The sequence below is a fragment of the Arachis hypogaea genome, chromosome 13, assembly GCF_003086295.3.
Source record: "Arachis hypogaea cultivar Tifrunner chromosome 13, arahy.Tifrunner.gnm2.J5K5, whole genome shotgun sequence".
NCBI classification, from domain to species: Eukaryota; Viridiplantae; Streptophyta; class Magnoliopsida; order Fabales; family Fabaceae; genus Arachis; species Arachis hypogaea.
In genome coordinates this window covers 122,332,259-122,342,617 of record NC_092048.1, presented here as the reverse complement: position 1 = coordinate 122,342,617, position 10,359 = coordinate 122,332,259, and the positions used below count along the sequence as shown (strand labels likewise).

Genomic DNA, 10,359 nt, shown 5'->3' with positions numbered 1-10,359 from the left:
TTTTCTTTTTTCTCCAATGTACTCATTCTTTCTTTCAAGCCCTTGATCTTCTCTTCTTTTAGGTCCATTTGATCCATAACCTCCTATAATTTCTTAACTTTTGAGAACCTTCGTGAACTAACTATTTTACACTCGCTTTATCAAAAAATTTTCTTTGAATGTTTCAATTCTTGAGTTTGACTGAATGACAGAAGCCAAGCTCCTATCACTTCAACAAAAATCACAAAAAAATTAACTCATATACAGCAATACGCAACAACAAACAAATTATCTATGTATTATACCTAAAGATATTGATCTACACCAATATCACCAACACTTTCCACCAATTTAACATCATTTTGGACAATGCCGATAGTCATCAACCATCAACATGAAAGGAAAGATTCCACTCCACATAAAGGTCAAATCTTCATCACCTCTGTACCTATGCAATACTGTTTGATTCTTAGTAAACTTCTCCACTTCCACCAAATTGACCTCCTTCTCAGTACCCTTCCCCGTTAAATCAACTATCTTCTCTTTTCCAGCTTCAACTTCAATTTTTCTCCTTTGAATTCTAATATTCTTCATCCAACTTGGGGGCTGATTAACTTCACCATCTCCACCCTCAACCTTAATGTTGGAAGACGACCCCTCTTTCTTGACATTCTACTTCCTAAAAAATGCCTGCAACCCTGTCGTGGTGACATGGGGAGCTTTTTTCCTGCAAAATTTAACAACACAAACATAGTTACATGTAGTTGGTGCATGAAATTGTGATCTCAGGCAACGGCGCCAAAAACTTTGTACGCACGTCTTAATAAATTGTTTTTCATTCACAACTTCGATACAACTAACCAGCAAGTGCACTGGGTCGTCCAAGTAATAAACCTTACGTGAGTAAGGGTCGATCCCACGGAGATTGTTGGTATGAAGAAAGCTATGGTCACCTTGTAGATCTCAGTCAGGCGGATATAAAATAGTTATGGAGTTTTCGAAAACATATAATAAAATAAGGATAGAAATACTTATGTAAATCACTGGTGAGAATTTCAGATAAGCGCATAGAGATGCTTTCGTTCCTCTGAACCTCTGCTTTCCTGCTGTCTTCATCCAATCAATCCTACTCCTTTCCATGGCTGGCTTTATGTAAGGACATCACCGTTGTCAATGACTACTTTTTATACTCTTTGGAAAATGGTCTGATGCGCTGTCACTGCATGGCTAATCGTCTGGAGGCATCACCCTTGTCAATGGCTGCATCCCATCCTCTTGTGAAAATGGTCCAAATACTCTGTCACAGCACGGCTAATCATCTGAGGTTCTCGATCATACTGGAATAGGATTCACCCTCCTTTTGCGTCTGTCACTACGCCCAGCACTCGCGAGTTTAAAGTTCGTCACAGTCATTCAATCCCAGAGTCCTACTCGGAATACCACAGATAAGGTTTAGACTTTTCGGACTCTCATGAATGCCGCCATCAATCTAGCTTATACCACGAAGATTCTGATTAAGAGATCCAAGAGATACTCATTCAATCTAAGGTGGAACGGAAGTGGTTGTCAGGCACGCGTTCGTGGGGGAATGATGATGATTGTCACGTTTATCACATTCAGGTTGAAGTGCGAATGAATATCTTAGAAGCGGAATAAGTTGAATTGAATAGAAAAACAGTAGTACTTTGCATTAATCTTTGAGGAACAGCAGAGCTCCACACCTTAATCTATGGAGTGCAGAAACTCTACCGTATGAAAATACATAAGTGATAATGGTCCAGGCATGGCCGAATGGTCAGCCCCCATGAAAGTCTAAGATAGCATAAAACTGATCAAATATGATCCGAAGATGTCTAATACAATAGTAAAAAGTCCTATTTATAATAAACTAGCTACTAGGGTTTACAGAAGTAAGTAATTGATGCATAAATCCACTTCCGGGGCCCACTTGGTGTGTACTTGGGCTGAGCTTGAATGTTACACGTGCAGAGGTCATTCTTGGAGTTGAACGCCAGTTTGTGACGTATTTCTGGCGTTCAACTCTGGCTTGTGACGTGCTTCTGGCGTTTAACTCCAGACAGCAGCATAGAACTGGCGTTCAATGCCCTTTTATGTCGTCTAAACCCGGCCAAAGTATGGACTATTATATATTGCTGGAAAGCGCTGGATGTCTACTTTCCAACGCAATTGGAAGCGTGCCATTTTGAGTTCTGTAGCTCCAGAAAATCCACTTTGGATGCAGGGAGGTCAGAATCCAACAACATCAGCAGTCCTTCTTCAACCTCTGAATCTGATTTTTGCTCAAGTCCCTCAATTTCAGCCAGAAAATACCTGAAATCACAGAAAAACACACAAACTCATAGTAAAGTCCAGAAATGTGAATTTAACATAAAAACTAATGAAAACATCCCTAAAAGTAACTAGATTCTACTAAAAACATACTAAAAACAATGCCAAAAAGCGTATAAATTATCCGCTCATCACAACACCAAACTTAAATTGTTGCTTGTCCCCAAGCAACTGAAAATCAAATAGGATAAAAAGAAGAGAATATACTATAAATTCCAAACTATCAATGAAACATAGCTCCAATCAGATAAGCGGGACTTGTAGCTTTTTGCCTCTTGAATTGTTTTGGCATCTCACTTTATCCATTGAGGTTTAGAATGATTGGCATCTATAGGAACTCAGAGTTCAGATAGTGTTATTGATTCTCCTAGTTCAGTATGTTGATTCTTTAACACAGCTACTTTATGAGTCTTGGCCGTGGCCCTAAGCACTTTGTTTTCCAGTATTACCACCGGATACATAAATGCCACAGACACATAATTGGGTGAACCTTTTCAGATTGTGACTCAGCTTTGCTAAAGTCCCCAATTAGAGGTGTCCAGGGTTCTTAAGCACACTCTTTTTTTGCTTTGGACCTTGACTTTAACCGCTCAGTCTCAAGTTTTCACTTGACACCTTCACGCCACAAGCACATGGTTAGGGACAGCTTGGTTTAGCCGCTTAGGCCAGGATTTTATTCCTTTAGGCCATCCTATCCACTGATGCTCAAAGCCTTGGGATCCTTTTTATTACCCTTGCCTTTTGGTTTTAAGGGCTATTGGCTTTTTGCTCTTGTCTTTTGGTTTTAAGAGCTTTTGGCTTTTTCTGCTTGCTTTTGCTCTCTTTTTTTTTCGCTATTTTTTTGTTTTTTTGTTTTTTTTTTTCTGCAAGCTTTGTTCTTTGCTGCTTTTTCTTGCTTCAAGAATCATTTTTATGATTTTTCAGATTATCAAATAACATGTCTCCTTGTCATCATTCTTTCAAGAGCCAACATATTTAACATTCTTAAACAACAACTTCAAAATACATATGCACTGTTCAAGCATTCATTCAGAAAACAAGAAGCATTGTCACCACATCAATATAATTAAACTAAGTTCAAGGATAAATTCGAAACTCATGTACTTCTTGTTCTTTTGAATTAAAACATTTTTCATTTAAGAGAGGTGATGGATTCATAGGACATTCATAACTTTAAGAAATAGTTACTAATTACTAATAATCATGTAATAAGACACAAACATGGATAAGCACTTAACATTAAGAAAACGAAAAACAGAAAATAAGAACAAGGAATGAGTCCACCTTAGTGATGGTGGCGTTTCCTTCTTGAGGAACCAATGATGTCCTTGAGCTCTTCTATGTCTCTTCCTTGTCTTTGTTGCTCCTCCCTCATTGCTTTTTGATCTTCTCTTATTTCATGAAGGATGATGGAGTGCTCTTGATGTTCCACCCTTAATTGTCCCATGTTGGAACTTAATTCTCCTAGGGAGGTGTTGATTTGCTCCCAATAGTTTTGTGGAGGAAAATGCATTTGAGGCATCTCTGGGATCTCATGGTAATGAGCTTCATGCGTCTCTTGAGATCCATGAATGGGCTCTCTTGCTTGCTCCATCCTTTTCTTAGTGATGGGCTTCTCTTCCTCAATGGGAATGTCTCCTTCTATGAAAGCTCCAGTTGAGTAACATAGATGGCAAATAAGATGAGGGAAAGCTAGCCTTGCCCCAGGAGAGGGCTTTTCGGCTATTTTGTAGAGTTCAAGGGAGATGACTTCATGAACTTCTACTTCCTCTCCAATCATGATGCTATGGATCATGATGGCCCGATCCACAGTAACTTCAGATCGGTTGCTAGTGGGGATGATGGAGCGTTGGATGAATTCCAACCATCTTCTAGCTACAGGCTTGAGGTCCAGTCTTCTTAATTGAACCGGCTTGCCTTTGGAGTCAATCTTCCATTGAGCTCCTTCCACACATATGTCCATGAGGACTTGGTCCAACCTTTGATTAAAGTTGACCCTTCTAGCGTAGGGGCGTGCATCTCCTTGCATCATAGGCAAGTTAAACGCCAATCTCACATTCTCCGGACTAAAATCTAAGTATTTCCCCTGAACCATTGTAATATAATTCTTTGGGTTTGGGTTCTTACTTTGATCATGGTTCCTAGTGATCCATGCATTGGCATAGAACTCTTGAACCATTAGGATGCCGACTTGTTGGATGGGGTTTGTTAGAACTTCCCAACCTCTTCTTTGGATTTCATGTCGGATCTCCGGATACTCATTCTTCTTGAGCTTGAAAAGGACCTCGGGGATCACCTTCTTCTTGGCCACAACATCATAGAAGTGGTCTTGATGAGCTTTGGAGATGAATCTTTCCATCTCCCATGACTCGGAGGTGGAAGCTTTTGTCTTCCCTTTCCCTTTTCTAGAGGATTCTCCGGTCTTGGGTGCCATCAATGGTAATGGAAAAACAAAAAGCTTATGCTTTTACCACACCAAACTTAGAATATTGCTCGCCCTCGAGCAAGAGAAGAAAGAATAGATAAAGAAGAAGAAGAAAATATGGAGGAGAGGGGGGAGGGGTGTATTCAGCCAAGAAGAGAAGAGAGGGTTGTGTTGTGTGAAAATGAGGAAGAATGGAGGGCTATATATAGGGAAGGGAGGGGGGTTAAGGTTCGACCATAAGGGTGGGTTTTGGGTGGGAAATTGATTTTGAATTTTTGAAGGTAGGTGGGGTTTATGAGGTAGGTATATGGGGAAGAGTGGATGGATGTGAGTGGTGAAGTGGTGATAGGGAAGAGAGACTGAGGTGATTGGTGAAGGGTTTTGGGGAAGAGTGTTTATGGGATTGTGTGAAAGAGGGGTGAGAAGAAGTGAGTGGAGGTAGGTGGGGATCCTGTGGGGTCCACAGATCCTGAGGTATTCAAGGATTTACAACCTTGCACCAAATTGGGCATGCAAAATGCCCTTGCACACAACTCTGGGCGTTCAGTGCCAGATTGGTGCTTGTTCTGGGCGTTGAACGCCCATTTGTTGCCCATTTCTGGCGTTGAACGCCAGAACCATGCTTGTTCTGGGCGTTCAGCGCCAGCTCTTCTCTAGGGTGCAATTCTGGCATTCAAACGCCCAGATGCTGCCCATTTTGGGCGTTCAGCGCCAGAACCATACTCTGTTCTGGCGTTGAACGCCAGCCAGATGCTTCTTACTGGCGTTTAAATGCCAGTGAGATCCTCCTCCAGGGTGTGATTTTTCTTCTGCTGTTTTTGATTCCATATTCAATTTTTATATTTATTTTGTGACTCCACATGATCATGAACCTAATAAAACATGAAAGAACAATAAAATTAGATAAATAAAAATTGGGTTACCTCCCAACAAGCGCTTCTTTAATGTTAATAGCTTGACAGTGGGCTCTCATGGAGCCTAACAGATGTTCAGAGCATTGTTGAGACTCCCCAACACCAAACTTAGAGTTTGACTGTGGGGGCTCTGGTTGACTCTGTTTTGAGAGAAGCTTTTTATGCTTCCTCTCCATGTTTACAGAAGGATGACCTCGAGTTTTAAACACATGGGAGTCCTCATTCAATTGAAGGACTAGTTCACCTCTGTCAACATCAATCACAGCTCTTGCTGTGGCTAGGAAAGGTCTTCCAAGGATGATGGATTCATCCTCATCCTTCCCAGTATCTAGGACTATGAAATCAGCAGGGATGTAAAGGCCTCCAACCTTTACTAACACGTCCTCTACTTGTCCATAAGCCTGTTTTCTTGAATTGTCTGGCATCTTTAATGAGATTTTAGCAGCTTGCACCCCAAAGATTCCCAGTTTCTCTATTACAGATAGGGGCATGAGGTTTATCCCTGAACCAAGATCACACAGAGCCTTTTCAAAGATCATGGTGCCTATGGTACAAGGTATTAGGAACTTTCTAGGATCCTGTTTCTTCTGAGGTAATGTCAGTTGATCCAGATCACTCAGTTCATTGGTGAATAGGGGAGGTTCATCTCCCCAAGTCTCATTACCAAATAAATTGGCATTCAGCTTCATGATTGCACCAAGGTACTTGGCAACTTGCTCTTCAGTAACATTCTCATTCTCTTCAGAAGAGGAATACTCATCAGAGCTCATGAATGGCATAAGGAGGTTAAATGGAATCTCTATGGTCTCTAGATGAGCCTCAGATTCCTTTGGTTCTTCAGAGGGAAACTCCTTATTGATCACTGGACGTCCCAGGAGGTCTTCCTCACTGGGATTTACGTCCTCCCCTTCTTCCTTGGATTCGGCCATGATGGTTATATCAATGGCCTTGCACTCTCCTTTTGGATTTTCTTCTGTATTGCTTGGGAGAGTACTAGGAGGGATTTCAGTGATCCTTTTACTCAGCTGGCCCACTTGTGCCTCCAAATTTCTAATGGAGGATCTTGTTTCATTCATGAAACTCACAGTGGCCTTAGATAGATCAGAGACTAAGTTTGCTAAATTAGAGGTATTTTGTTCAGAGTTCTCTGTCTGTTGCTGAGTGGATGATGGAAAAGGCTTGCTATTGCTAAACCTGTTTCTTCCACCATTATTAAAGCCTTGTTGAGGCTTTTGTTGATCCTTCCATGAGAAATTTGGATGATTTCTCCATGATGAGTTATAGGTGTTTCCATAAGGTTCACCTAAGTAATTTACCTCTGCTATTGCAGGGTTCTCAGGATCATAGGCCTCTTCTTCAGAAGGCGCCTCTTGAGTACTGTTGGATGCAGCTTGCATTCCATTCAGACTCTGAGAAATCATATTGACTTGCTGAGTCAATATTTTGTTCTGAGCCAATATGGCATTCAGAGTATCAATTTCAAGAACTCCCTTCTTCTGAGGCGTCTCATTACTCACAGGATTCCTCTCAGAAGTGTACATGAACTGGTTATTAGCAACCATCTCAATGAGTTCTTGAGCTTCTGCAGGCGTTTTCTTTAGGTGAATGGATCCACCTGCAGAAGTATCCAATGACATTTTAGCTAATTCAGAAAGACCATCATAGAATATATCCAGGATGGTCCATTCTGAAAGCATGTCAGAAGGACACTTTTTGGTCAGTTCTTTGTATCTCTCCCAAGCTTCATAGAGGGATTCACCTTCTTTCTGTCTGAAGGTTTGAACATCCACTCTAAGCTTACTCAGCTTTTGAGGAGGAAAGAACTTGGCTAAGAAAGCCTTGACCAGCTTATCCCAAGAGTTTAGGCTATCCTTAAGTTGAGAGTCCAACCATATTCTAGCTCTGTCTCTTACAGCAAAAGGGAAAAGCATGAGCATGTAGACTTCAGGATCTACTCCATTAGTCTTAACAGTATCACAGATCTGCAAGAATTCAGTTAAGAACTGAAAAGGATCTTCAGATGGAAGTCCATGAAACTTGCAGTTTTGCTGCATCAGAGAAACTAATTGAGGTTTCAGCTCAAAATTGTTTGCTCCAATGGTAGGGATGGAGATGCTTCTTCCATGTAAATTGGAATTAGGTGCAGTAAAGTCACCAAGCATCCTCCTTGCATTATTATTATTTTCGGCTGCCATCTCCTCTTCTTGTTCGAAAATTTCTGAAAGGTGCTTGCTGGATTGTTGTAATTTAGCTTCTCTTAGTTTTCTCTTCAGAGTCCTTTCAGGTTCTGGATCTGCTTCAACAAGAATATTCTTGTCCTTGCACCTGCTCATATGAAAAAGAAAGAAACAGAAAAATAATAATAGGGATCCTTTTTACCACAGGTATAGAGGTTCTTGTGTGAGTAGAAGAAAAAAAGAATAGGAAATCTGAACTCAGAGAGAGAGGGTTCGGATTTTTGGTGAGATGAAGTGTTAGTAGATGAATAAATAAATAGAAGGAGATGAGAGAGAAAGAAGATTTTCGAAAATAATTTTTGAAAAAAGAGTTAGTGATTTTCGAAAACAGTTTTTGACAAAGGTTAGTAATTTTTGAAAATTAAAATAAAAAATTAAAATAATTAGTTAATTAAAAAGAGATTTTGAAAAAGAGGAAAGATATTTTCGAAAATTAGAGAGAGAGAGAGAGAGAGAGAGTTGGTTAGGTAGTTTTGAAAAAGATAAGAAACAAACAAAAAGTTAGTTAGTTAGTTGAAACAAATTTGAAAATCAATTTTGAAAAGATAAGAAGATAAGAAGTTACAGAAGATATTTTAAAATCAAATTTTTGAAAAAGATATGATTTTGAAAAAGATAAGATAAAAAGATATTTTTGAAAAGATATGATTGAAATTAGTTTTGAAAAAAATTTGATTTTTAAAATCACAATTAATGACTTGATTCACAAGAAATCACAAAATATGATTCTAGAACTTAAAGTTTGAATCTTTCTTAACAAGTAAGTAACAAACTTGAAATTTTTGAATCAAAACATTAATTGATTATGTTATTTTCGAAAATTATGTGATAAAGATAAGAAAAAGATTTTTGAAAAATATTTTTAAAATTTTTGAAGATAACTAAGAAAAATGAAAAAGATTTGATTTTTGAAAAAGATTTTGAAAAAGATAAGATTTTTAAATTGAAAATTTGATTTGACTCATAAAAACAACTAGATTTTAAAAATTTTTGAAAAAGTCAAATCTAATTTTCAAAATTTTAAGAGAGAAAAAGGGGAAGATATTTTTTTTATTTTTGAATTTTTAATGATGAGAGAGAAAAACATGAAAATGATGCAATGCATGAAAATTTTGGATCAAAACAATGAATGCATGCAAGAATGCTATGAATGTCAAGATGAACACCAAGAACACTATGAAGATCATGATGAACATCAAGAACATATTTTTGAAAAAATTTTTAATGCAAAGAAAACATGCAAGACACCAAACCTAGAAATCTTTCATGTTCAGACACTATGAATGCAAAAATGCACATGTAAAACAAGAAAAGATGCAAAACAAGAAAACATCAAGATCAAACAAGAAGATTTACCAAGAACAACTTGAAGATCATGAAGAACACCATGAATGTATGATTTTTTCGAAAAATGCAAGATGAACATGCAATTGACACCAAACTTAAAAATTGACTCAAGACTCAAACAAGAAACACAAAATATTTTTTATTTTTATGATTTTTTTATTTATTTATTTATTTTTTGGATTTTTCGAAAATTATTTAAAAAATAAAAATAAGGATTCCAAAATTTTTAATATGAATTTCAGGAATCTTATACTCTTAGTCTAAAGCTCCAATATGAGGGTTAGGCATGGCTTAATAGCCAGCCAAGCTTTAGAATGTAACATCAGAATATACTGCTCATTACTTATTAACTTGCCTCTATGCTGATGGTTGGAAGCCCCTATCCAAAAGAATTAGACATGGCTTTACAGCCAGTCAGGCTTCAACATGCTTCATGAAACACTAGAATTCATTCTTAAAAATTCTGAGGAATATATATTAAATATTTTTGAAAAGAATTTTTATTTTTTTTTTTCGAAAACAAAGGAGAAATTTTTGAAAGATTTTTGAAAATTTTTTTGAAAATAAAACAAAAAGAAAATTACCTAATCTGAGCAACAAGATGAACCGTCAGTTGTCCAAACTCGAACAATCCCCGGCAACGGCGCCAAAAACTTGGTGCACGAAATTGTGAGCTCAGGCAACGGCGCCAAAAACTTTGTACGCACGTCTTAATAAATTGTTTTTCATTCACAACTTCGATACAACTAACCAGCAAGTGCACTGGGTCGTCCAAGTAATAAACCTTACGTGAGTAAGGGTCGATCCCACGTAGATTGTTGGTATGAAGCAAGCTATGGTCACCTTGTAGATCTCAGTCAGGCGGATATAGAATAGTTATGGAGTTTTTGAAAATATATAATAAAATAAGGATAGAAATACTTATGTAAATCATTGGTGAGAATTTCAGATAAGCGCATAGAGATGCTTTCGTTCCTCTGAACCTCTGCTTTCCTGCTGTCTTCATCCAATCAATCCTACTCCTTTCCATGGCTGGCTTTATGTAAGGATGTCACTGTTGTCAATGGCTACTTTTTATCCTCTCTAGAAAATGGTCCGATGCGCTGTC

General features: G+C 38.2%; 1 non-coding gene across 1 annotated transcript; it reads left to right on the top strand.

The window, feature by feature from the left end:
• The first annotated feature begins 7,358 nt into the window (after positions 1 to 7,358).
• LOC112739954 (small nucleolar RNA R71) lies at positions 7,359 to 7,466 on the top strand. Its single transcript, XR_003170887.1, has one exon. It is a non-coding gene; the product is annotated as a small nucleolar RNA R71 (small nucleolar RNA).
• The last annotated feature ends 2,893 nt before the right edge of the window (positions 7,467 to 10,359 follow it).